Source organism: Lissotriton helveticus, chromosome 8 (genome assembly GCF_964261635.1).
Source record: "Lissotriton helveticus chromosome 8, aLisHel1.1, whole genome shotgun sequence".
In the NCBI taxonomy this organism is placed as follows: domain Eukaryota; kingdom Metazoa; phylum Chordata; class Amphibia; order Caudata; family Salamandridae; genus Lissotriton; species Lissotriton helveticus.
In genome coordinates, this window is record NC_136069.1 from 1,443,267,778 (window position 1) to 1,443,295,186 (window position 27,409).

The window sequence follows — 27,409 nt, forward strand, 5'->3', positions numbered from 1 at the left end:
GAGTAGAGTAGTGAGTAGAGTAGTGAGTAGAGAGTGCAGAGTAGTGAGCAGTGAGTGCAGAGTAGTGAGCAGTGAGTGCAGAGTAGTGAGTAGAGTAGTGAGTAGTGAGTAGAGTAGTGAGTAGAGTAGTGAGTAGTGAGTAGTGAGTGCAGAGTAGTGAGTAGAGTAGTGAGTAGTGAGTAGAGTAGTGAGTAGAGTAGTGAGTAGTGAGTGCAGAGTAGTGAGTAGAGTAGTGAGTAGAGTAGCGAGTAGTGAGTGCAGAGTAGTGAGTGCAGAGTAGTGAGTAGAATAGTGAGTAGAGTAGTGAGTAGTGAGTAGAGTAGTGAGTGCAGAGTAGTGAGTAGTGAGTGCAGAGTAGTGAGTAGAGTAGTGAGTAGTGAGTAGAGTAGTGAGTAGAGTAGTGAGTACAGTAGTGAGTAGAGTAGTGAGTAGTGAGTGCAGAGTAGTGAGTAGAGTAGTGAGTAGAGTAGTGAGTAGTGAGTAGAGTAGTGAGTAGAGTAGTGAGTATGGAGTGCAGAGTAGTGAGTAGTGAGTAGAGTAGTGAGTAGAGTAGAGTAGTGAGTAGTGAGTCCAGAGTAGTGAGTAGAGTAGTGAGTAGTGAGTAGAGTAGTGAGTAGAGTAGTGAGTAGAGTAGTGAGGTGAGTAGTGAGTAGTGAGTATAGTGAGTAGAGTAGTGAGTAGTGAGTATAGTGAGTTGAGTAGTGAGTAGAGTAGTGAGTAGAGTAGTGTGCAGAGTAGTGAGTAGTGAGTGCAGAGTAGTGAGTAGTGAGTAGAGTAGTGAGTGCAGAGTAGTGAGTAGTGAGTGCAGAGTAGTGAGTAGAGTAGTGAGAGAAGTAGTGAGTAGAGTAGTGAGGTGAGTAGTGAGTAGTGAGTGCAGAGTAGTGAGTAGAGTAGTCATTAGTGAGTAGAGTAGTGAGTAGAGTAGTGAGGTGAGTATAGTAGTGAGTAAAGTAGTGAGTGCAGAGTAGTGAGTAGAGAAGTGAGTAGTGAGTAGAGTAGTGAGTAGTGAGTAGAGTAGTGAGTAGAGTAGTGAGTAGTGAGTAGAGTAGTGAGTAGTGAGTAGAAAGTAGTGAGTAGAGTAGTGAGTAGTGAGTAGTGAGTAGTGAGTGGAGAGTAGTGAGTAGTGAGCAGAGTAGTGAGTAGTGAGCAGTGTAGTGAGTAGTGAGCAGAGTAGTGAGTAGTAAGTGCAGAGTAGTGAGTAGTGAGTAGAGTAGTGAGTAGAGTAGTGAGGTGAGTAGAGTAGTGAGTAAAGTAGTGAGTGCAGAGTAGTGAGTAGAGTAGTGAGTAGAGTAGTGAGTAGAGTAGTGTGCAGAGTAGTGAGTAGTGAGTGCAGAGTAGTGAGTAGTGAGTGCATAGTAGTGAGTAGTGAGTAGAGTAGTGAGTAGTGAGTAGAGTAGTGAGTAGAGTAGTGAGTAGAGTAGTGAGTAGAGTAGTGAGTAGAGAGTGCAGAGTAGTGAGCAGTGAGTGCAGAGTAGTGAGCAGTGAGTGCAGAGTAGTGAGTAGAGTAGTGAGTAGTGAGTAGAGTAGTGAGTAGAGTAGTGAGTAGTGAGTAGTGAGTGCAGAGTAGTGAGTAGAGTAGTGAGTAGTGAGTAGAGTAGTGAGTAGAGTAGTGAGTAGTGAGTGCAGAGTAGTGAGTAGAGTAGTGAGTAGAGTAGCGAGTAGTGAGTGCAGAGTAGTGAGTGCAGAGTAGTGAGTAGAATAGTGAGTAGAGTAGTGACTAGTGAGTAGAGTAGTGAGTGCAGAGTAGTGAGTAGTGAGTAGAGTAGTGAGTTGTGAGTGCAGAGTAGTGAGTAGAGTAGTGAGTAGTGAGTAGAGTAGTGAGTAGAGTAGTGAGTACAGTAGTGAGTACAGTAGTGAGTAGTGAGTGCAGAGTAGTGAGTAGAGTAGTGAGTAGAGTAGTGAGTAGTGAGTAGAGTAGTGAGTAGAGTAGTGAGTATGGAGTGCAGAGTAGTGAGTAGTGAGTAGAGTAGTGAGTAGAGTAGAGTAGTGAGTAGTGAGTGCAGAGTAGTGAGTAGAGTAGTGAGTAGTGAGTAGAGTAGTGAGTAGAGTAGTGAGTAGAGTAGTGAGTAGTGAGTAGAGTAGTGAGGTGAGTAGTGAGTAGTGAGTATAGTGAGTAGAGTAGTGAGTAGTGAGTATAGTGAGTTGAGTAGTGAGTAGAGTAGTGAGTAGAGTAGTGTGCAGAGTAGTGAGTAGTGAGTGCAGAGTAGTGAGTAGTGAGTAGAGTAGTGAGTGCAGAGTAGTGAGTAGTGAGTGCAGAGTAGTGAGTAGAGTAGTGAGAGAAGTAGTGAGTAGAGTAGTGAGGTGAGTAGTGAGTAGTGAGTGCAGAGTAGTGAGTAGAGTAGTCATTAGTGAGTAGAGTAGTGAGTAGAGTAGTGAGGTGAGTAGAGTAGTGAGTAAAGTAGTGAGTGCAGAGTAGTGAGTAGAGAAGTGAGTAGTGAGTAGAGTAGTGAGTAGTGAGTAGAGTAGTGAGTAGAGTAGTGAGTAGTGAGTAGAGTAGTGAGTAGTGAGTAGAAAGTAGTGAGTAGAGTAGTGAGTAGTGAGTAGAGTAGTGAGTGGAGAGTAGTGAGTAGTGAGCAGAGTAGTGAGTAGTGAGCAGTGTAGTGAGTAGTGAGCAGAGTAGTGAGTAGTAAGTGCAGAGTAGTGAGTAGTGAGTAGAGTAGTGAGTAGAGTAGTGAGTAGTGTAGTGAGTAGAGTAGTGAGTAGAGTAGTGAGTAGAGTAGTGAGTAGAGTAGTGAGTAGTGAGTGCGGAGTAGTGAGTAGTGAGTAGAGTAGTGAGTAGTGAGTAGAAAGTAGTGAGTAGAGTAGTGAGTAGAGTAGTGAGTAGTGAGTAGAGTAGTGAGTAGAGTAGTGGGTAGAGTAGTGGGTAGAGTAGTGAGTAGAGTAGTGAGTAGAGTAGTGAGTAGAGTAGTGAGTAGAGTAGTGAGTAGTGAGTGCAGAGTAGTGAGTAGAGTAGTGAGTAGTGAGTAGAGTAGTGAGTAGAGTAGTGAGGTGAGTAGAGTAGAGTAGTGAGTAAAGTAGTGAGTGCAGAGAAGTGAGTAGTGAGTAGAGAAGTGAGTAGTGAGTAGAGTAGTGAATAGTGAGTAGAGTAGTGAGGTGAGTAGTGAGTAGTGAGTGCAGAGTAGTGAGTATAGTAGTCAGTAGTGAGTAGAGTAGTGAGGTGAGTAGAGTAGTGAGTAAAGTAGTGAGTGCAGAGTAGCGAGTTGAGAAGTGAGTAGTGAGTAGAGTAGTGAGTAGTGAGTAGAGTAGTGAGTAGTGAGTAGAGTAGTGAGTAGTGAGTAGAGTAGTGAGTAGAGAGTAAAGTAGTGAGTGCAGAGTAGTGAGTAGAGAAGTGAGTAGTGAGTAGAGTAGTGAGTAGTGAGTGCAGAGTAGTGAGTAGAGTAGTGAGTAGTGAGTAGAGTAGTGAGTAGAGTAGTGAGTAGAGTAGTGAGTAGAGTAGTGAGTAGTGAGTGCAGAGTAGTGAGTAGAGTAGTGAGTAGTGAGTAGAGTAGTGAGTAGAGTAGTGAGGTGAGTAGAGTAGAGTAGTGAGTAAAGTAGTGAGTGCAGAGAAGTGAGTAGTGAGTAGAGAAGTGAGTAGTGAGTAGAGTAGTGAGTAGTGAGTAGAGTAGTGAGGTGAGTAGTGAGTAGTGAGTGCAGAGTAGTGAGTATATTAGTCAGTAGTGAGTAGAGTAGTGAGGTGAGTAGAGTAGTGAGTAAAGTAGTGAGTGCAGAGTAGCGAGTTGAGAAGTGAGTAGTGAGTAGAGTAGTGAGTAGTGAGTAGAGTAGTGAGTAGTGAGTAGAGTAGTGAGTAGTGAGTAGAGTAGTGAGTAGAGAGTAAAGTAGTGAGTGCAGAGTAGTGAGTAGAGAAGTGAGTAGTGAGTAGAGTAGTGAGTAGTGAGTGCAGAGTAGTGAGTGGAGAGTAGTGAGTAGAGTAGTGAGTAGTGAGCAGAGTAGTGAGTAGTGAGTGCAGAGTAGTGAGTAGAGTAGTGAGTAGAGTAGTGAGTAGTGAGTAGAGTAGTGAGTAGTGAGTGCAGAGTAGTGAGTAGTGAGTAGAGTAGAGTAGTGAGTAGGACATCACAGGCAGCAGCTGTGCAAGCTTCTTACACTCACAAGGAGACCACAGGCAGCTGAGTTGCAAGCTTCTCCCACTCACAAGAAGGACATCACAAACAGCAGCGGTGCAAGCTTCTCACACTCACAAGAAGGACATCACAAACAGCAGCGGTGCAAGCTTCTCACACTCACAAGGAGACCACAGGCAGCAGAGGTGCAAGCTTCTCCCACTCACAAGAAGGACATCACAAGCAGCAGTGGTGCAAGCTTCTCACACTCACAAGAACGACATCACAGGCAGCAGCAGTGCAAGCTACTTACACTCACAAGGAGATGACAGGCAGCAGAGGTGCAAGCTTCTCACACTCGCAAGAACGACATCACAAGCAGCAGTGGTACAAGCTTCCCTTACACACTCACAGCAGGTACTGTGCCAAGGCAGCAGCAGCAACAGAGCAAGAGTCCCTTACAAAGAACAGGCACAGCACAGAGATGCACAATGCAATCTTCTCATACTCACAGGCAGCAGCGGTGCAAGCTTCTCACACTCACACGAAGGACATCACAGGCAGCAGCTGTGCAAGCTTGTTACACTCACAAGGATACCACAGGCAGCTGAGGTGCAAGCTTCTCCCACTCACAAGAAGGACATCACAAGCAGCAGCGGTGCAAGCTTCCCTCACACACTCACAGCAGGTACTGTGCCAAGGCAGCAGCAGCAACAGAGCAAGAGTCCCTTATAAAGAACAGGCACAGCACAGAGATGCACAATGCAATCTTCTCATACTCACAGGCAGCAGCTGTGCAAGGTTCTCACACTCACAAGAACAGCATCACAGGCAGCAGCTGTGCAAGCTTCTCACACTCACAAGAGCGACATCACAGGCAGCAGCAGTGCAAGCTTCTTACACTCACAAGAAGGACATCACAGGCAGCAGCAGTGCAAGCTTCTTACACTCATAAGGAGACCACAGGCAGCAGAGGTGCAAGCTTCTCACACTCACAAGAAGGACAACACAGGCAGTAACGGTGCAATATTCTCACACTCACAAGGAGATCACTGGCAGTACACACCACATGAACACACTCCATAACACATAGCAACAATACATTGGCATTTACAATGCCATTAGCTCAAACTCAAATAAATCCGAGCCTGATTGCATTTCTAATGCTTGTTTATTGTGTTATGCCATTTTGTGTTTGCTATATGGTTATGTTCCGTTGTTCACTTTAAAGATGTCAACAAATTCTGCTACATTTCCAACACAAATGGGCATATGCCTTGAGATTTCTATGATGAACAGCCATTTACCACTGCCAAAAGTGGTAAATAGCACTGCTTCTGCTCTTCAACTAATTAAGATATCAAACACTTCAAAACTGTTGGGAAGGCAGTTGGCCTGATTCAAAAACTGCTCTTTGTAGTAACATACTACAAATTGGAATTTACAAACTAAGGTCCAAATTTCGATGTCGATCGGAGTTCTCTCCTCCCGACACCGACTCGGAATAGGGACCGACCGACTTGCAGTCAGCAGTCCCTCCCGACCAATTACAATGTGGCCAAACACTGTTCAGTCGGATTACCATCCACTCTAATGGGAGCCCTTGTTCCTCCAGACAACACAGAATCCAATGGGGAAATGGGAGCTGTGCGGAAAACTCTGCTCCGTCATAGGCACCCCATGGTGCCTGCCACACAGTGCATTGTTTTACAGGGGGTCCCTTAGGTACCCCCTCAGCCCCCAACCCCAGGCCAAAGGATGAAGGGGGCCCTGCTCGGGTCCCCAAAAGGCCCTTTCCGACAGCCTTTTCGTTTCGGACAGGCCGACTTGGAAAGGCTGTTGGAAACAGTCATCATAATCACTTGGTCGGAAATGCAGTCCATAGAGCTTACAATGCAGGTCTGAAGGACACAAATTTTTGGAGAGCCGGTCAGACCCGATTTGGAAAGACTGCGCGGTTTGCAAGCTGACCTTGAACATAGTCATTGGTCTGTCAGATTGTAAACCGACTGAGTCGGTTGGATGGCTTCCAACATGGTCTAGGAGATTATGACTTTCGGGAGGAGGCTTTCCGCCAGACATCATAATTGCCGCCTAAATACAAAGTTTTAGACCTCTACATTACCTATACTTATGTGTGAAGGATTCTCCGTCCGGTCTGCAGAGTCTCTGCACACTTTTGAAGTAAATGTGGGCCAGCCACAAGGGAAAGGCTTAAACAAGGAGCAAACTTACTAAAAAGTGTGAAGGATTAGGCAGGAGTAAAACGAGTTTATGGAGGGTCAGAAAGGGGTTTAGGAAGGAATTCACCTTCCAACACAAGAGTATGCCAATTGTAAAACTAAGGGTGGAGACATCTAGCTTACTCTTTTGAGGTAAGTTTACCCTTGGAATCTGTGCATACTGAAAGTGGTATAGTCATTCCAAAATATAAACCTTTTCACAAGTGTAAGATACCTTTCTGATTCAGGCAATCTGACTTAACTTAGCACTCTCAATGTCAACTATATGATAAGGACCATGCCTTAAATTAGCACTTGCAATACACATATTATGTTATTGTAATCTGAAAGGTCCATAGTTTTTATCGTAATTGTCTTCTCATATATCTCCCAAAGTACTTTTTACTTGTGTCCCGGGGGCGCAACAAGCGTGTGCACTCTCTTTGAGTGCCCCTGGGGCACAACGGTTTCAGAAGGGTCTGCAGACGCTTGTGTAGCCCCTTCTGTTATACGCGCTGGCACACATCTAGCGCCAGTGCTATCATGAATTAGTGTTCCCACATTTCCATGGGGGTGTGGCCTCATGCAAATGAGGAAATCACTTTGCCTCTGCGCCCACACCATATTATTGACGAGGGTGCAGGGAGACACATGCCACATGCCTTTAAGAGGCGCACTGGAAATTCACCATCTATTTGTGGTGCACTTTCAGCCTCCTAAAGGCAGACTTCTGGGGAGGATAAACAGTGTCCTATGAACCTCTTAGACATGTCCTGCAGGCAGTTGCACTGCACCCGCCCGCAACCCGCAAGGGGATCTCTAATCCCCCTTAAAAGTGCAGCCGGGTTACCGCCTACACAGTGAAACACCAAGCAGCTTTTAAACAGCTGCTTCGTATTTCACTTTAATGAGCTGCCCCGGGGGCAGCACAAGTTTGAGGCTGCTCTGGGGCAGCACATTCATTCTAATATGTCACACTATCATTGTTTGCACAGAGCGCACCTTTTGAAAGGTGCGTCGTGGTGCAAGCAAGGATAGTGCATCATATTCGTAATGTGGCCACTGATGTGCAATTTGCATAGTTTTTTCATGCAAATGCCTTTGTACTAACGTGTACTTATCGGTGGTGCTAGGGGTTCCTTAATTTTGTGCTGTCTCATTCAGAAAGAGTTAGTGAGATATTAGTTTAGTTTATTTGTTTAGCACAGTTAATTAAAACCATTGCTGTGAAATATCCATATTAGCACAATTATCGCATCAAGAAACAAAACTGAAGAAATACACTGTCGTTTTTAAAAAATCTATACATTTAAAAAACAATTTTAAAACTACCAGTGTTAAGTTACTATTGAAGTCCAAAAATGAAAAGATTAGAACAAGAGGTGCTAGACAAGGGGACGAAAAAAGTCTGTAATATGTTTTTGGGGGAGGGGGGGCAGGAAGCGTAGGAGCCGAGGAGGGTGAAAAGAAATTTACCAAGAGACTCACAAACTTTCCAACCCTGGCAAGCGCTTGAATGTCTGTGGAGGTAAAACACAGAGCCGTCGCCTCCCAGCATGACCTAGTGCCCCATTTTAAAAATAAAGGTTTTAATAAATGCCTTCTGGGGCCATCCATAGCGGGGCAACAACACAGTAGGTGCGGCCATGATTCTTTGTGGTATGAGCACAGTCTGCAGGCCCCCCCCTCCTTTGAAGGAGCCCATCTGTAGGAGGCCGTAGAGCACAGGCCTAGAAGGCGCATAGACAATATGTTCTTCCGTGCCACTGCGTTCAGGTTTTCCAGTAGATAGAATTGCGGTACCCCAGGCTGGTATGAGACATTCAAGGGAAGCAAGACAGTTGGTGTGTTTAAAGCCTGAAGGTCCATCCAATGGGAAATTAGTTTCGCCTGCTTATTGATGACTTTTTTCCACACTGAGTATGGAATTGTGTCTGAGATTAGCAGGGACCTGTCAATCTCTAATGATTTAATGGCCTTTGTTATTTGACGGTTCCATGGGTTTCCAGGGCTGGTAAAGATCTCTTTTAGGCAGAATTTTAGGGTGGTATCTGCTGCTTTTAATGACCTTATAAAATATTTCAAAGTATCTGCCTCGCAGTAGATGGACTGCCTTTGAAGTCCCAGCTTCAGACGTAGTCTTGTTCTCTGAATGAATTTCGGGAGATGAAAGATTTTTTTGTAAATGGAAACTTGGGCATGGTCAAGGCTGACACAGCATGCACCGGGAAAGGCCTGATGCCCATAGTTTAAGGCGGGGAGTAGTGTGGCTTTGATCACTTTCAAGATAGGTTCTGCAGAGGGGCTGCTCAGAGACTGATTCAGACGAGTCAGGGAGTATGTTATTGCACCTGCTCTTTTTTTAATGGCAGCTAAATGAGCTGTTAGTGAGATATGTGCCTTCCACATACCCTGTTACCGCATTCAGGAGCATGCCTGTTACAAGGAATATCTAAAGCTGACAGTCAAAATAAAGCTCCACTCATCACATTGCAGAGTTCTACGGCCAGTGCTCATAGCTTACATGAGCAGAAGACGATTGTAATTCATTTCTACCCCTAGCGGGGGGTAGGGAATGTAATTCAATGGCCTTTTAAGGTCCGTACACGTAGCACATCACCAATTTATGATGTAAGAACCTGCTAAATTCAACTCCTCCGCAACACCTTGCATCACGAGCCTCATGCGACCCATAGGAGCCAGTGCATATTAGAACAGCAGGCATCCTCGCAATGCTCTCATAAGCACACAAGAAAGGTCTGAATGTAAAACAGCAGTAAAAAGACAAATAGAAGTGACATTTGCGATTTTCGTTACTCTACGAGCTCCATTTAATGGATAAAGCAATGAGGAGATAATTTTTCTTCAGATCATTTTAAACAGCATCAAACATCAAGATCCATGGATTTCAAGAAGAAGGGAAATCGATAATTAAGGTGTCCATTACGTTAAAGACAAAAAACAGTAAATTTCATGGAGTATACATATGCATGGAGTATACATATAGTAAAACAATCATTGGCAGAGCCAGTAGGTGTGGCATTGGCCGCCAGCCTTTTCACAATTCTTGTTTTGCTTTTCATGGTTTCTGCACAACTTTATTGTTCAAGAAGCTGCAGGGGCCTCACCAATCCAAAAAAAAAATGAATATTGGCTGGGGGCAAAAACAAAATTCGTCTAAAAAAAGCAGACCATAGACGTCCCTGACATTGAAGTGATCTACTTTGTAGGTGGATGTGCTCCATGCGAATGGACAGAAGTCATAGTGAAGTCAGCCATTTGCTCAAGAAGGCTGACCCATTGCAGTGGGTGGAAAAAAATGTGAATTTATTAAAATTAAAAGGTCTTGGCTATCACAGACCTAGAAAAGTCAATTATCTTTGAGAAACAATGCAAGAAAGAAAGAGGGAAAAAAATAAATCAATTCAGAAGGCAAGCGATCAGAAGGCAATAAAGAAAGGAAGAAATTAATGAAGGGAAAGAAAGAAAGAAAGAAAGAAAGAAAGAAAGAAAGAAAGAAAGAAAGAAAGAAAGAGAAAGAAAGAGAGGAAGAAAGGAAGTACAAAAGAAAGAAAGAAACACACAAACAAAGAAACAAAAAAGGAAGGAAGAAAGAAAGAAAGACAGGGTTAGCAAGAATGGTAGAACACACTAATAGGCTAATATTCAAAGTTCATGTGAGTTGATGTGAAATAATAGCAGTCAGATAAACAAGGCTACCCCCAAAGGAATTTACAACAACATTAGCAGGAGATGGGATCTGTTAAAGGTGGAATGTGCTCTGTTCTCACACACAAAGATAGCACTACAGTAATTATATAGTAAAACAATATCACTGGCACTGAGGGTAAGTGCATTGTGTCCGGATGTATCCCTTGTGAAAGAGCAAAATGCAGTCACTCACAGTGAAGTTAGGTAGTGGCTTCACTGGACTGACGCATCTCCCCAAGCTGTAGGCTGTATTAGGTGGAGGCAAAGTATCAATGACATAACAATAGACAAATGGATGGAGAGAGGATTATACATATAATTCTATTAAAATCAAACTATCTTGGCTAACACTAAGTGAGGCGCTTAATCCCCCACCTAAACAACTGTTTCAACCATCTCCGGACATCGGATGGTCGAGAGCGTCTGACGCTGTGGCCGCCGTTCCAACCGGTCGTAGCAACACAAGGATACTGGCGAAAATCTCACCTGGCGTTTTAACCTCAAGATGGCGTCCGAGAAGGAACGGCCCTGCTTTTGAATGACTCGAAGCAGATCCATGGGAATTTTTACCGAACTACCTACCCCCACCCCTTCCTGCTCTACTCCTCTCCACTTTCCTGTTACTGACCTCTGCCCTCACCTGTCCTGGCCCTTAGTCCCCACCCTGTTTACCTGTGAATTTTCCCTCGTCATTTGAGACCTAGCAATTTTGTCTGATGCCCGATGGAGCTACCTGGTTTAGCTATAGGGGAGACAGGTCGGGGATTCCCTCCTTGGACGTCACCTACCCAGTCGGTCTTTAGTCAGACTTCCTTTCATCTCTCCTGTCGTCTCTTCCCGCATCCTCCCTCTATTTATGTCTCTCCTTCTCTCCTCTCTCAATGTATTGAGACTGAACTATTTTGTCTGATGCCCGATGGAGCTACCTGGTTTAACTATGGGGGGATGGGCCGTGGACTCCCTCCTTGGTCGTCACCTACCCAGTAGGCCTTTAGACAGACTTCAGTTCGTCTCTCCTTGTTGTCTCTTCCCCTATCCTCCCTTTCTCATCTTCCATGTCCCCTCCCCTCTACCCTCCACTTATTTTGCCCTCCATGTTCTTTAAATGTTTTCCCATTGAGACCTAGCTATTTGGCCAAAGCCCGGTGGAGCTACCTGATGGCTATAGAGGAGATGGGTTTTGGGACTTCCCCCTCGACCGTCACCTACCCAGCCGGACTTTGGGCATACTTTCCTTCGTCTTTCTGCCATATCTCCCTCCCACCCCTTTATCCTTACCCCCCTACCCTCTACACTTCACTTATCTCGTTTACTATGCTCTTGTAATTGTTTGTCTAGCAACTGATGTAAATTGGAACTGATATAATCTTGTAATTTTGTGGAACCTCATGTAAAGCGCTCTGATACCTCCGGGTCTAGCCAGTGCTATATGGAACTCTTAAAATAAAAAATAAAACTAAAATACCATAATCTGTGCGTGCGTGTGTTATTTTATTTTATTTTATTTTTTGAATATTTTTATTATCACTCAGTTCAAAGAATAGACAGAACAGATAGAGTCACTTGTAAAGATCAGACCATTGGCTAGCATATTTTAAGAATACGCTAAATAACAATATGAGCAAGCATTGTATGTCAGTAGGCAAACCAATAGTAATTGAACAGTAAATCGAACAGCTATTCTAAGCTTCCCAAATGGTCAATCATAGGCTGCCAGATTTTAATCCCAAATTGCTTTTTCCTTGAGGATTTAATACGATACAAATTATATTCTAAGTAAAACAAATTATAAAACTTAGCCCGCCACATCTCATATGAGGGTGCTTCGGGCTTCAACCACATAGAGGCGATACATAAGCGGGCAACTGACATAGCCATAAAAAAGAAATAACGGTTTGAGTAATACAATGACTGAGTATCGTTATCTTTAGATATTCCAAATATCATCATCTTTCTAGATATCACCACTTGAAGATTGGAAACATTTGACAAAAATTGTGCAATAGATACCACAAAAGATTTCAATACAGTGCAGTCAAAGAATATATGCAGAATATCCACATTATCAGCTTGACACCTATAACATTTCCCAATGTGGCTATTACCCCACTTCATCATCTTAGCCGGTGTGTGGTATAAATTAAATACAGTTTTATAATGTTGAGAGCATAAGTTGGCGGTCAACATAATTTTGGCAGCCATATTGATTGATTCTTGGACAAATAGTTCAGAAATACCAAGTCTAGTATTCCACTTCCGCTCTTGAAACTCATTATCATCGCTCAGTGTACTCAGCAGGGTATTATATGAAGTCCCAATCTTGACAGGTTTATTCAAAATTTCAAGAAGGTCGTTAGTGGCTAAAGATCGTATATTTGGATGTTTAAAGATAAAATCCCATAGCTGTAGATATTTTAAAAAATCCTGCTGGGGAGCCGCAAATTTAGTTTTTAAATCTTCGAATGAAGCCAAAGTGCCAGCATCAAACATGCTGCCTAAACAGACAATACCCTTACCCCCCCATGTCCGCATCTTGCTGTCCCAAAATATAGGTGGAAGTAATTCTATTGAGTCACAGGGGGTGTAAAAATGAATACGTTTAAGAGAAATAATTTTGCGTACCCAGCACCAACCTTTGAATGCTGTTAATATGACCTTAAACCGAGTTCTTTTATAATAACTTGGTTCTAAAAAACGCAGCAACGTTTGTCGAGTTTGGCTGCCCAACAACATAGAATAAATGTTAGGGCTTTCAAATGTCGGAGGTTCCTCCCCAGTCACCATGATTTTAATATTCTGGAGAAGGCAGGCTAAATAGTAAAAAGCGAAATTTGGAACACCCCATCCACCTCTTAAAGGTGGGAGTGTCATAAATGTAGACGCCCGACGAGGAGATTTGCAGCCCCATAGAAATCGATCAGCAATAGATTGCAGCTTCATTAATTGTACACGTGGCAACTCCAGTGGCACAGTGCGGAAATATTAGTTTAGGCAGAATAGTCATCTTTAAAACACTACGTCGCCCCACTAGTGATAAATGAAGGCATTCAAGCTTTTCCAACTGATGTTTAACTGATTGTGATATATCAGCCCAGTTAACCGAAACTAACTCTTGGAGCGACAACCTAATTTTATTTCCTGGATATTTAGCCTCCTGGGTAACACGTGCATCATTAGGGCATAGTCCAGCTGTGCATACTACTTGGGTTTAAGTAATGTTCAGTTTATACCCGGACACAGTGCCAAATGCTTGTGTTATATTTTCAATTTCGGGTAGGGCCAGTTCAGGATCGGATGTAATAACGGCAATATCATCAGCATAGGCTAACACACATACATGGCTATCACCCACAGCCATTGATGGTATACGCTGAGAAGCCGCTAGCATCTGCAACAGTGGTTCGATATAAATAGCGAACAGTAATGGCGAGCATGGGCATCCCTGCCGCGTACCCCGAGTAATATTAACAACCGATGACTCCTTCCCCATCAAACAGATCTTAGCCCTTGGTCGTTTATACATAGTTTGTGAGAGATCCTCTATATTTGGGCATACCCGTATCTAGTCCGTATATCTTCATAACCCTTCTAAAAATGGAAGGAAAGAAAAAAGAAAACAAATCATATCATAATAATTGCTCTATATGCATATTCCTAAATAGATACAGATATATACTCATCTTGTGTGTCATCATACATGATTTCAACATCCTATCATTCTATCAACCCAAAGAATTAAGGTACTCCTTAGCTAAGGTCTCAGAGGTAAAAAAACGATTCTGTCCCTTATGCACAGTTTTTAAGGTAGCAGGCTGTAGAAGAAAAACCTGGAGACCCTTGGATTGAAATAGGGCGATAAGTTGGCGTAATCGCCATCGATTTTCTACCGTAGAATGGCAATAATCAGGGTGTACAAAAAGTTCTATGCCCTTCCCTGATCTTTTTTTATCCGGTCTCGCCAAGTCATATAATGTTTGTCTTGCCAAAAAATTATGTAGCGAAATCAGTATAGCACGTGGATGTTGAAGTGCTTGCCCGGTTTGAGCTGGTCGCTGACGAAATGGAAATCGGTGCGCCCGTTAGATTTCCTGAGCCCAATTCCAATCTTTAACCTCCACAAAGGCTTCTTAAAAAAGATCGACTACATATTTACGAATGTCCTGTCCCTCACTCCCTTCAGGGACCCCCAAAATGCGCAGGTTGTTGCGGCGGAGTCGATTCTCCATATCGGCAAGCTTGCTATGCACATCCTCTTTATGTGCCTTAATATCAGCCATTTCAGCCTTATGGCCTGCGACTTGGTCCTCTAGTGTAGAAATGCGACCCTCAGCCTCTATTATTCTATCTGTAAAATCATTACAAGATTTTGTCAGACGTCGAACATTATTCTGTAGTTTTCGACATGCAGTATGAATTTTTAGGTGTTCGGCTCTAGCCTCTAGTCGGTGTTCCGAGATAGCTTTAAGGATCTCATCAAGGGAGGCTTGACTAGTGGCTCCCAAACCTCCACTAGTCTGCTCAGACAAGTCCAAATGCTCAGACATAGAGTCAGATTCTGAAATAGCTTAGTCGTGACTTAGAGGGGCATTCTGTTGTTGAATAGTAGTATTTCCACCAGCAAGCTCACTCCGATTACTCACACTCTGTGCGCTTTGTTGGGTGACTCTCCCAGTCGGTGTGGTCTCCTCTGTAGTCTATTCATGGATTGACAGATCTTCCACATCTTCCAAGTCCTCGTTGAGGTCTGTGCCATCAGATTGCTCGGAGAGAGAGTAGAATTCGCTATCTTTGCTGCTCACAGGGTCACTAGCTTCTTCCCCAACGACAGACATCATAGTAGCTGCACTGCGTTCAAGCCCAACATGGTCTTCAGTAAGTCCAACAAGCGTTTGCACTATTGGTGCTATTGGGGAGTGCTGTCTTGAAACGGGGAAGACTACCAACTGCTCCAGGGCTTCCACCAATGCAGAATCCCCATCGGTATCAGCGGAATCGAAATCAGCAGGTCTCACTGTGGGAGTCTTGCCCTTTTTCCCTTGAGGAGTTTGAAACATTTGTGGAATCCTAGGCATAGACAATTTATCCGTCTCAGGTTCCTTGTTATTGCCCTCTAGCCTGGTGTCCTCTTTACTGCTATCAATTTGCTTTAACTTTGCAGCAAGTGCGGCACGGGTCCCAACCTGACCCTCTCCAACGGCACTAGTATTCCCACCACGGGCTGTTTTTGGACCCATATCCAGATAGTTGAAGTATGAGAGCAGTATAAAAGCGTTCAGGGTGATAGATGAATAATGAAGTGATTTACGTTTTTTTTATAGGGGTCCCTTAGCAGCTAAAATAAGAAACTAAGCTCTGCCCCACAGTAGATAGACTCTCAAAATCCAGATTCTAACAGTGAAGAAGCAATGTCTAAGCAAAAAATCCCCCAAAAAGAAGGAAAAGTGGAACAGTCTATAATTTCCCAAAATGTCTGCTGTGCAGAGTCTTACTTTTGTGTGCTTACTTGTATGCTGCCTGAGCACTTAATGTCCGTGAAGCAGTCAGAACGCCCGACAGCTCTCTTTCATTTCTTGTAATTATCATAGTTGTCTTGTTTGTCTCTGTGTTTTCGTATCCCTCGGCTACATAGTAGCAGCATCCACACACTGCTGCTCCGCCCACTGGTGCTTCGCGGCGTCTCCTGCCACGTCTCCTGCCGCTGAGAGCCGTACCGCGCTGGAAACCGCGCTGGAAAAACCAACTGAAGGAGAACGCCAACACCAAAACGCTGATTGCAACCTCCCCGGTGATTTTAGAGGATTGCAGAGCAGTCCGCCACACGGAGGATTGAAGAAGGATCAAATAAGACACGACCAGAAGCTTACAGGAGCCCAGGTAAGCAGTATCGCCGGGTGCCCAGATCGGAGCCTCTCACACGAACGTCCATGTAGCAAACGCCATCTTGCCTCCGCGTGTGTTATTTATTGGGTGCAGTAAAAATACCTTATATTCTGAGTTGATACTTGGAAAATGGACAATTTACATGCAAACATATGTAGGCATGATAACTATTTCTGCATGTATCAGCGGTTTTCTCCATGTTGGCCCCCATTAAGTTTCAACAGATTAAATACAGCCTTGATTTCTTGGTGAAAATAGGTGGTGGTGGAGTGGGTAGGGTTAGTTAAGGCTTTTTTCATAATTCTAATGCTTGTGAAATGTTTGCACAGGCAATGAAATGTTACTCTGTACTCTTACCAAGGGCCTTGGAGGAGAATATTCATTGGATAGTGTGGCCTAATCATCCCTGAAGGAAATGAAGAGCTAGGGATGTGACATGTGTAAAAAATTGCTAAATACTGAAACTTGAAACTGTAAATGATCTGCAATAAAGAGTCGATGAAGAAATAGAACATACGTACTATGCACAGAGTTGTTCAGACAAACCCAGACAATAGAGTGAAGATTACGGGGCAGCTTTACTTCCATTTCATGCCACACAGCAAGGGTTGTATGATGTTACATCGCATGCTTTTACCCGCTTGTTGTCACACCGCAATTTTCTACCCCGACTTGCTGCCGGGGTGCGCTAGAGTTTTGAATAGTATCATTTACTGTTCCAGCGCCACTCTGTGCAACAGTAGGAAAGTTGTTGGAGTTATATCCAACACCTTATACCCCTACTGCAAGCCATTTTCATTGTAATGGCATGCGGGGTAAAAGCATGTGTTGCAATGCATGTGTTGTAACGGTTGTTTCCCCACAGCAAGGCAACTTTAAAGGGGGTAATGTGCCATAGCAACTAAGATATGGAGCATTTCTGCTTCCTCCTATTGATGGCACACCATGTGCTACTTAACACCAATGCAGACATCCTTCTTTCATTGTGCAAGGGTGCCTGCATTACACTCAGGATTGTGTTGTGCACAGAAATGCAGCACACATGGAAAAAGCAAACAATAATGAGGAGAAATAAAGATGTTTCTCCATGTTACGTCCTACTGGGGTAGGCATTGCTTTTTGATGCATTCCCAGGTTGACAAGTCTTTGTAAACCTGGGAATGCACAAAATTACATAGGTGGATGTGTGCAAACACCCATGCTCCACCTATATAATGCCTTTCCAATGCAAAGTAAAGCAAGGTAGCACTTTGCACTGCCTTGAATTACTTTGCATTTACTAAACCACACAAAGCAAGTCAAAGTGGCTGTGCATGGCTTGGTAACAAAAAATGATTTTGAGCTGGGGCTGCTGCACAAAAGAGACACGACCCTGCTGCAAAATCTTGGTAAATCTGCTTCAAAATTTATAAGTAAAAAGGCATATTGAGGAAGAGCAGTTTTTCAAATAAGGTAAAAATAATGTCTGTAGGAAAAATTAGCAGAAGAGAAAGGTAGGATATGACCTGTTAAGCTTTACCTAATAAATGTATGATCCAATATCATGTCCCATTTGGTCATGAACAGATAAAAAACAGTGATATGTTACACCCAGGTTCCATGCAGTTGTAACAAGAACAACTGAAAATATAGAAATTGGAATTGTGGTTGTGAAAGTGAAGATCTGAATGAAATTGAAAAAGACTGACCTGAGAGTTAACACTGCACCCTGTGAATATCACACATGCATATCAAATGAGACAACTTATGAAAAAGTGGGAGATAAAGACAGCGTTGAAAGGAGCAGAAAGTACCAATATCAAGGACAGTTTTTGGTGAAGAGGGGAAGAAAGGTAGAGTTAATGGGAAGTGAGGTTTTAGTGGATAACCGAGTAAAAAATGACATTGAGTGTGAGACAACAAGTTATGGTATCAAAGGTATTGCAAATGAAGCAAATTCTTAAGTATTTCAGAAAGATACTTACTGTAGGAGAAAAATCCAAAGACTGATAGAATAGAGGTCCTTACGAGAAAACAGATTTGAAGGCTATATGGAAAATAATGGATGTTATTGACGGTTTGCCTTTATAGTGAGGTTTGTGTTGCAGACAAAACATAAGAGATCATGTTTTTTTCAAGATTTTGGTCAGAACTATGCTTGACCTGTGAAACCATCTCATTGTTACCAGATAAGCCAGCTCCCCCAACAAATGTATTCCTCACTCTTGTTTGAAAGTGGGAGGCAGAGACTCGCCTAATGTGTGAAGATATTGAGTTGAAGCATAGGCGAATGCTGAGTAGAGGAGTTTGTGAACACCTGCTCGCATCTCATTGACAGTTCCAGGCAATGCTTTGGAAGTATCTTCCCTTTGGTGTGCAAAAGGCTTTATAGACTGACAACAGGAGACAAACAATAGTGTACCTTAATGAGATTCTCCCTGAAGTCAGCAAGTGCAATTTAACACCAAATTGCCATTTAGAGGATAAAATATAAGATCTGTAATCAGTTCTGAGACATTATTGTTTAGCCGGGGTGTTAAGCAGCAGCAGAAAATGGCAGCTTTCTGTGTGGCACAGAAACAACTTGAGGCGTACTTGGGTGTAAGGATAGTACCCTATTTCCACAGTCACATCACAGTAAAGTTGCCTCAGTCCAGCACAGCAGAGCAGTAGTCCTTCAGAGCAGCAGTCCAGCGGAGTGGCAGTCATTTTTAGCAGCACAACAGTCCTTCTTCCTGGAAGAGAATCCACAGGGCCAGAAGTTTTATTTATTTATTTATTGAAGTTTTGTATAGCGCTAGCTGGACCCGGAGGTATCAGAGCGCTTCACAGCAAATATAGATAAAACAACAACAAGCAGGAAATAGAGTCTGTGCGACAGTAACTTGAGCGGAATAAGGGACGGAGATCTGGAGTGAATCAATCGGTTCTGGGTTCAGATAGAAAGTGGACTTCCACCGTCACGCATGAGGTTCTCCTTAGGCACCAGAGTGTTCAAGGAAGAAGGCTTTGAGTAGCGATTTGAATTGTGGGAAGGAGACAGTCATTCTGATATGGGGGGGGATGAAATTCCAGATCCTGGGGGCATTCCCCGCAAAGGATTTATTTGAGGTTTTTCGTTTCTGTGATTTCAGAGGGATGAGTAAAAGTGTGTTGGAGCTTCTAAGGTTCCTGGACTGACCCGCCCTTTTGAGTTTGGAAGCCAGGTATTCCGGTTTGCCTGTATGCAGGGCTTTATGAGTGAGGCAAGCTGTGCGGAAGTTGGCTCGTTGATCAATCGGAGCCATTTCAGTTCTTTGAGTGCTGGGGAGATGTGGTCAAATTTCTTAGTTCCTGTGACCATTCTTGCTGCTGCGTTGAGGGTGGAGGTGAGAGGTCCCAGGTGCGCCTTGGCAGTTCCCGTCAGCACTGCGATGCCATAGTCTATTCTGGAAAGCACAAGTGCCTGGGTGGCCTGTTTCAGGTCTTTGGGGGGGAGGAAGGGTTTCATTTTGTATAGAAGTTTCAGGTTCAGGAACGCGCTTTTGGCGGTTTTAGAGATGTGTTTGTTCATGTCCAGTTTGGAGTCGAGGGTGATTCCTAGGGATTTTGCGGAGTTTGTTAGTGTCAGAGAGACATTGAGAGCATTTAAGGCTTTGAGCCATTCCACTATTTGTGGGTTTTCATCTTTGTTCAATATTAGGAGAACTTCAGTTTTTTCTTCATTCAGTTTGAGGTGGTTGGCTGTGAGCCACTGTTGGACCTCCATGAGTGTCGCGTTAAGTCTGTGAATGTCTGCTATCGAGGTGGTTTTCAAATATAGTTGTGTGTCATCTGCGTAGAGGTGGAAGGGGATGTTGGAGTTCCTTAGAAGTGAGGTGAGGGGTTCCATGTAGATGTTGAAGAGTTGTGGAGAGAGTACTGACCCTTGGGGAACTCCTCTGCTGACGGGGAGGGGTCAGATTCGAAGCTGTTGATCTTTATTTTTTGGGTGCGGTTGTTAAGAAAAGAGGAGAACCATTTTAAGACTGTCTTTTTGATGCCCACTCTCTCTCGGAGGGCATTAAGTAGGAGGGCATGATCCACAGTGTCGAACGCAGCCGAGAGGTCAAGGAGGATGAGAAGGCTGCATTGGTTGGATTCGAGTGACATGTGCAGATCATCTAGGACATTTAGGATTGCGGTTTCAGTACTGCAGCCCTTCCTGAACCCTGACTGGTGAGGGTCCAATAGATTGGAATTCTCAAGATGTTGGGTTAATTGTGAAAGCACGCATCTTTCCAGAATTTTGGCTAGGAACGGAAGGTTTGAGACCGGGCGGAAGTTGTTCAGGTCAATGAGATCAAGGCCAGTTTTTTTTAGAAGAGGTGTGACTTGCCCTAGTTTGAGGCAGTCGGGGATGAAGCCCTCGTTCAAGGAGCTGTTGATGATCTTGGCCCAGATAGGGGCTAGAGTGAGCTTCATATCCTTTGTCAGTCTCGAGGGTAGTTGATCGAGGGAATGAGATGAGGGTATAGCGGCAGCGATAAGATTGCTTATCAATTCTTCCTTAATCGGCTGGAAGGATGACCAGCAAGTAGTCGGGTTACTGGGGGGTTGAGGTTGGGTGTAGGATTCGTGCTGAATGAGCGATCAATTTTGGCGATTTTTTCATTGAAGAAACTAGCAAAGTTTTTGCACAGGGTCTTGGATGCTACTAGGTGGGCTGCCTTAGGGATGGAAGTTTGGTTCCTGATGATGTCGAAGAGTTCTTTGGGGCGGTTTTTGGCATTATCTAGGGCGGAGCAGAAGAAGGATGACTTTTTGCTTTTGATGTGGGTATAATAGTTTTTGCGAGCTGTCTTGAGTTGGTCTCGGTGGAGGGCGGTAGGGTTGGTCCTCCAGGTTCTTTCCAAGGATCTTAGATGTCTTCTTTCCTCATTAATGTCAGTCGAGAACCAAGACCTGGAGGGGAGGCTTCAGGGTTTTTTTAGTTTCAGAGGTGCCAGCTGATCCAGGGCGAGCTCGAGGTTGGAATGGTAGAGCAAGGTGAGATCAGAGGATGAGAGGGCCTCCTTCGTGTTCGGGAGGAGTGAGCTGAGACCTTCTTCTAGCTTTTCACGGGGGATTCTGGAAGTCTACTGAAGAGTCAGTGTCTGATGTGCAGTATTTATTCCCAGTTTTGCCTTTGAAGTGGGGGAAGCGTCCAGAGGCATGCCTTTGATGCAAAGGTGCCCTGCCTTCCTTAACCTGGCTCCACACTAATTACAGGGGGTATGCAGCCCTTTGTGTTGAGGCAGGACACAGTCTCTTCAAGTGTAACTGGGACTTTGCCCAACTCCTCCTTCCCATCCTGCCAGTGATGGCCCATCTAGGCACACCTAAGCTTCCTATTGTGTGTGGCGGTCTAGGAGGAATAGACAAAGCCCAACTGTCAGCTGTAACAAGTCATGTGACTCAGAGACAGGCTGCATGCATCAAATGGCTTCTGCATGAAAATGCTAACTTTCTAAAAAAAAAATGTATTTTAAAATTTGAGCAGTTTAAAACTGCACACACAGGCTGAAAAGTCAGGCTTGACACATGTATAAAGTGCTACTGAAGCTGGTGCCACATTTTGTGCTGCAGAACCACTGGCAGCATTTATTTAACAAGCTCTGGGCACCGGTAGTGCCACCGTACTATGGACTTAATAGTACATCAAATATGACAATTGGGTATAAGCCAATCTTAGCACGTGTTAAAGAGAGAACACACACACTTTAGCACTGGTTATTGGTGGAAAGTTTGCAGAGTCCTAAGGCCAGCAAAAAGGAAGTTAGCAAACAGGAGGCCTTAAGGCAAAAAGTAATGGGAAAACCGCGCCATGGATGCCAGGTCTAACAACATTGTATTCATAGCCCTTTGAAACAGTTGATAACATTGTTTATCTTATATATCTGCCCTAGAAACAACATCAGCCTACTCTAGCCATTGACTCTTTGCAGTCTGAGTGAAGGTGTTTCACCAGAGCACATATGCTCATTCATATCAAAACAAATGGAACCCAGTGCCATGGATGGTGAATCAGTACTCTACTTTGCCAATGCATTTTTATTTTATTTTTTGCCAGTTTGGGTGTTTTGTACTATTTCATCGCGTTAAAGTAACCTTTTTGCGCATTAAACTACAACGAGTTTCTTTACCAGTTTTAAGCATGCCTGCCTGCTGGGAAGCACCTACTGGGCTCGATTAAAATTATATGTGATAGTTCATGACATATAATTCATGTATTGGGAGGAACAACATTTTATTTTTTGTATTCTTTTTATTTTTGTGGCATATGCGTGAAATACAACAATAAAAATAAATAACCATCAAACCGGCTAGCAAAGACTATACCTATTGGGTATGTCGATGAATGATTTACTTTGTTACTGTGCATATTGACTTGTTTAGTGAATACAGGCTAAAGTATTTATTTTCCTTTAATTGCCTAATTTAGTTTTGCTTCCATTCTTCCATCCATTTTGCTTTACAGAAAAGCATACATAAATAAATACATGTTTTTGCCTTTCGTGCTTATTATTCCAAGCCTCTAGGGCCCTTTAATGCAATTGGGAGAAAGACTAAACCAAACACTGACTAAAACATTTATTAAATTTGTATGTTTGTTATTTGCATAGGGAGATGTATTACAGAAGGTTTTATAGCTGAAACGAATTGGAGCAAATGTATTCTGTAATATTTGTGCTTTTCTAATAAAGTTGAATCGAGCAAACAAATATTGCCACCCTCCATATTGTACAAAGTGTTATGCCAGGTGAAAAATGGAAAATGTATGGTGGTACCACTGCTAAACAAGTGTGTTGCTAATATATTATTTCACTTGTTAAATAGAGATGTTAAAAAAGATTTTTGGAACACAATGTTTCCAAAAATAGCACTGACGTGGCTCTTTTTTTAATCTAATGTTCCTTTAGACTGTGAAAACAGACTCCCTTTTCGCAATTGAATGACAGTGAAAATATATTTTCTCAATTTCACAGCAAGTAAGAGTATTAATCTGATCTAAGTGTCTTCTTGAAGCAAATATTGCATTTTCATTTTCCTAGTAGAATAGCAGCTGAAATGGTGCTTTTCATGTTTTTCGGCCCAACTGCAACATTTGTGTAAAATGGGCCATAGTTTTCGAATCACTCGACGGTATCTGTTTTCAACTGTCTATTTTATAGTTATAATTTACATATAAACTATAATGTATAGATATTGTTCTTTGCACCAGAGTAATATTCAAGAGCCACATTGTTTTCCACTTCTTTCCCAGAAGTCTTCAATATTATTAATGATGGTTTGAAGTAAACTTAAACATTGGCAAGTACTGTGTGTTCAGATTTGTTTTGGACAGTGCATTCCATTACTTGATGTGTTCATCCTTCATGATCTACTGCACAGTAGGAGAAATTGGCTATTTGCCTGGTCTGTAATGTTCCTTTGTAAAATGAAAAGAATTATGCTTGACATATTAGATTTGACCAGTTCGCCATATTTGAAGAAAGTACTGAGTTATTGTCTTTCTTATCAAAAAATGTATTGAAGAAATCATAGGCAAAAGCCATGTTCTGAACTGCTTGATAACTCATGTACCAGGCCATCTCTCTTGCCCTCCCTTCCTTTCTCATTGCAGAGGGCCAGATTTTAATTTGTCAATCGATAATCATTAGCATCGGCTTGTTGTACCAGCCTCTGCTCTTAGTTTACATCAGAAATATGCCCCTCTTCCGAACAGAAGTCCTTAAAATATGAGGATAATTCATTTTTGGGGACTACAACATACAGGAACCGGTGCAAACCAAGGAGTAGGGGCCAGCACCACTGTAGCACTCTTTATCACATGTAGATACTAAGGCGCAGGGCGCCTTAAAACCCTTTTGCTGCCATCGATGCTTGGGGGACCACAACATCCAGGGGTCTGCGTGAGCTAGATACCGCAGTGTGGAATGCGTGCTAAGATCAGACCAAGACTAGGCCCGTCTTCACCCGTCATCGCCCGACATCAGCTGGGATGGGTCACCCCTCTTGCTTCTCTGTCCAGATTGTAAAAGGTATCAGCTTCCGCTTGTTGCTTTCTTTTTTTTTTTTTTTTTTTTTTTTTTTAAAACCTTTATTGTGCACAAAAGAGAGAACAAATACGGGCCTACAACCATCAGGCCGGCCACGAAAATTTAAGCACAGGTGCGAGCAACGCGGTCCCACAGCGGCATCAGGCAAGATAGCAGCAATCAGTAGCAGTTGCATTGAATAGAGTCATGTCGCCAAGGAAAAGGAGTATTGAAGGTTACATTTTTAAAGTTGTGAAGAAATATAAATCAGTGAAGAATAAAATCAAGAAGATCTGAGTCCAGACATTAGTTACACAAACATGAGCAGGCAGCATCAATTTGAACAACATTAGGAAGAACACCCCGTCAATATGGCAGTACCATACAAAACAATAAGAGCTGCAGTCCACAGTTACGTACTACCCTCAGCGCCACCCACTCCCTACTAACCTCTAAGGCAGACCCAGAACGGAAACCAGAACAAGAAAGCGCAGAAATTAGAAAAATAAGGCCCATAGAAACTAAAAAGGAAAATTAAATCCACCCCCCCACCCTGCAACAATCCGGAGGCTACGGCCTACCCCCCCCCCCCGGCAAAGTGCCTGTCGCCCAGTAAAGAAACCCGAAATACAGAGAAGAATAGAAAAGAAGAAGAAAAGATAAGAAAAGAAAGCTATCACACTTGAAGCATCGGGAGGAAGAAAAGAACAAGCTAGTCTATCACTCCCGAAAAGAAAGGAAACGGGGGAGGAGGAGCCCCAACATTAACAAACTCTCGGTCCCCCAGCCATGTATAGCCCCCAGCATCGAGTGAAGCAATAATATCAAAAATTCACCACCAAATGAAGAATTGAAACAGATGCACCCCGGACCCCGAGCCAGTACTTGAATGATCACCCCGTCCATATGGGCCATAGCAGGATACACCCAGTCACACCCCACGTGCGAAATCACCAGAATGAGCAACAGTAGAAGAACAGATGTGGGGAGCTACGACCACTACATTCGCCAGAGAGGAGGCACAGTACGAAACATAACAGTAGTCCAACAAGAGTGAAGCCCCGGAGACCTCCACCTTTAAACCGGTCGCGAGCGACCACTACACTATGACGCCCAGCAAAAGTCCTCCCCAGTCAGGACAAAGGGACAAGATGGCCGCCGTAATGAGAGTGCAGACAAAGGAGAGCAAGATGGACGCTACCCTATACAAATAACCCCCATGTCACAATAAGCTTCCAGGACCAGCCAACAGGAACCATAGAAACGTGGCGGAGCAGATATCCAGCAATAAATCAGGGTAGCCAGTGTATGACGCCGACAGTGCCATTGACAAAGGTCGCAACACCCGAAGGATGCCTTGATTGGAAAGCAAAACATCCACTAACTATAATAGAGACAGACGGGGGAAAACAATCTACATCGTAAATATAAGCCAAACAGCCAGTACGTACCACATTCTAACCCCAATCCCCACCCGGCAAGACAGTGACACAACCAGGAACCCGCCCAACCCTGTACCGATTGTACACGCTCGGATACCGCCGACCCATTAAACATCCTACACCCCAATATCAATTACCAGAGAACTTCATCCGAGATATAATCATTGGGGAGAGACAGCAAAGAATACCCAGTGTCCCACACACATATCAAGTCTGTCTTAGCCTCCACCCGCCAGTATATGAATGCGATCAGGGGATCGTCTAGCCCTGGCCCGATCTAGGAGGCACTTTGGAACCCAACCAACTTGGCAGTTCACTGCAGTCCGCCTCGACGTGAAAACATGGCCGCCTCGAGGATGGGGGAGGCGCACCATCGTTGAGGGAGCTTCGCCTGTCCCCCGTAGATAGTAGTCCAACAACAAAATGTACTTCCAGAGCGTATAGATGACAAAAGTCACTGAACGACGAGACGGAATTAGTCAAGGAAGGAGCAGGGGACAGGGCAGGAGAACAGGCTAGCGATGCACTGCGCAGCCAGGCCGGTACACGAGGCAGACAGCCAGTCGAAGAACAAAGGGGAAACACTGTTGCAACAGCAGTGTCGACGAGCGGCAACAAATCTTCAAAGGCTCCAGCATTCGTTCCATCGGTTGACACAATAGTAACAGGAGGTAGCGGGGGGCTGGCAAGCTGCAACGAAGTCAGACCTGGGTCCTGTCGGGAGTGAACCCCTTGCGGTCGGCTCTCAGCAGGGATACATGCCTCAAGTTTCTCAAGCAGCACAGCATAGGTACGCCGCATCTCCGACCGTACCTCATTCAGGATATTCAACACCTCCCTGTAGGTGCAGTCCGGCTGCGACACTCGAGGTTCTCCAGCCTCAGTGGAGGGCTCAAACACGGTCCCCCGTACCAATGCACACGTGCCACCCCAGGAAGAGGTCCCAGCGCCATCTCCACCCCGTTGGTGATCAGGCATCGCCATCTTAGCAGCAGTCCACGGGGTGTTGGGAGGGGGGAGAGACGGGGGTCACAGTCCCCAACAGGGAAGTGGATGTTTGCCCTACAACACTCTACACCCCCTCCCGTGCGCTGCATAAGCAAGGGGCATCCGATGGTGCGGCGGGCAGCCAGGGCAGTTCGAGCTCACCGGCTATCAGCGCAGCTGAGAAGAAAGCAGACCGGCATCATGGCGGCCACAAACAAAGGAATCCGTGCGAGCCCTCACATATGCGTGCCGGAGCTGCTCCGTGCGATCTCGGCAGGACAGTGAGCGCAGGGCACGGGCCAGGCTGTAGACGGGCGAAAACACTCCTTCAGTACAGGCAGCCACCGCAACAGAGTATCTCTTCGAGACTGGCGAGGTCCGGCAGGCTCCAGGGAGCGGGCGGAGGTCCGGGGCAAAGACGATCCTCCCAGAGCTCGAGACTCCGGGCGGGCTGAGAGGTCAGAGGGACACCGTCAGGATCAGCTCCGTGTCCCGCGTATGTCGGGCGAAAAAACCCCCAGGATTACAGGCAGGATGTAGGCGCGGGTCTTCAGGGCCGGTGGAGCCGAGCGACCACACGTCCGTTCAGGTCGCCATCTTGGCTCCTCCTCCGCTTGTTGCTTTCTTGTGTTTTTGATTTGGTCTGACCACTTTTCTTTTTTTATAGATCTGAAGCTTGGGGAAGAAAAGGCCGCCCAATCTCAAATTGCTGTCTACTGCAGCACCAATAATTGCTGGAGGTCGTATCCAAAGAAGTAGAACTAGCGGAGCGGCGCCTCTCTCTGCCTGCGGAAGCTTTACCTGGTCAACCCTCTAATCTGCCACTGCGTGACCTATCTTCAAGTCCTGCTATGTCAACTGCGGACCGTGTCCAGCTGAGTCGAAGTACATTGCCTGACCTACCTGACTTGGGTCCCCCTAACAGTGCGGTGAGGGTGTCTACCCAGTGTAATCCGTGTTCAAGACCTGTAAACAAACGAGACAGGCTGAGATGCCCAAAACGGCCCCTAGTTTCACTAACTCTGATTCACAAACAGTGGTCTTATTGTTGCCAGGCCCCAACTTTGCGGATGCTGGGGTCAACTCACGAAAGTCAGAATTCACTGCGATTT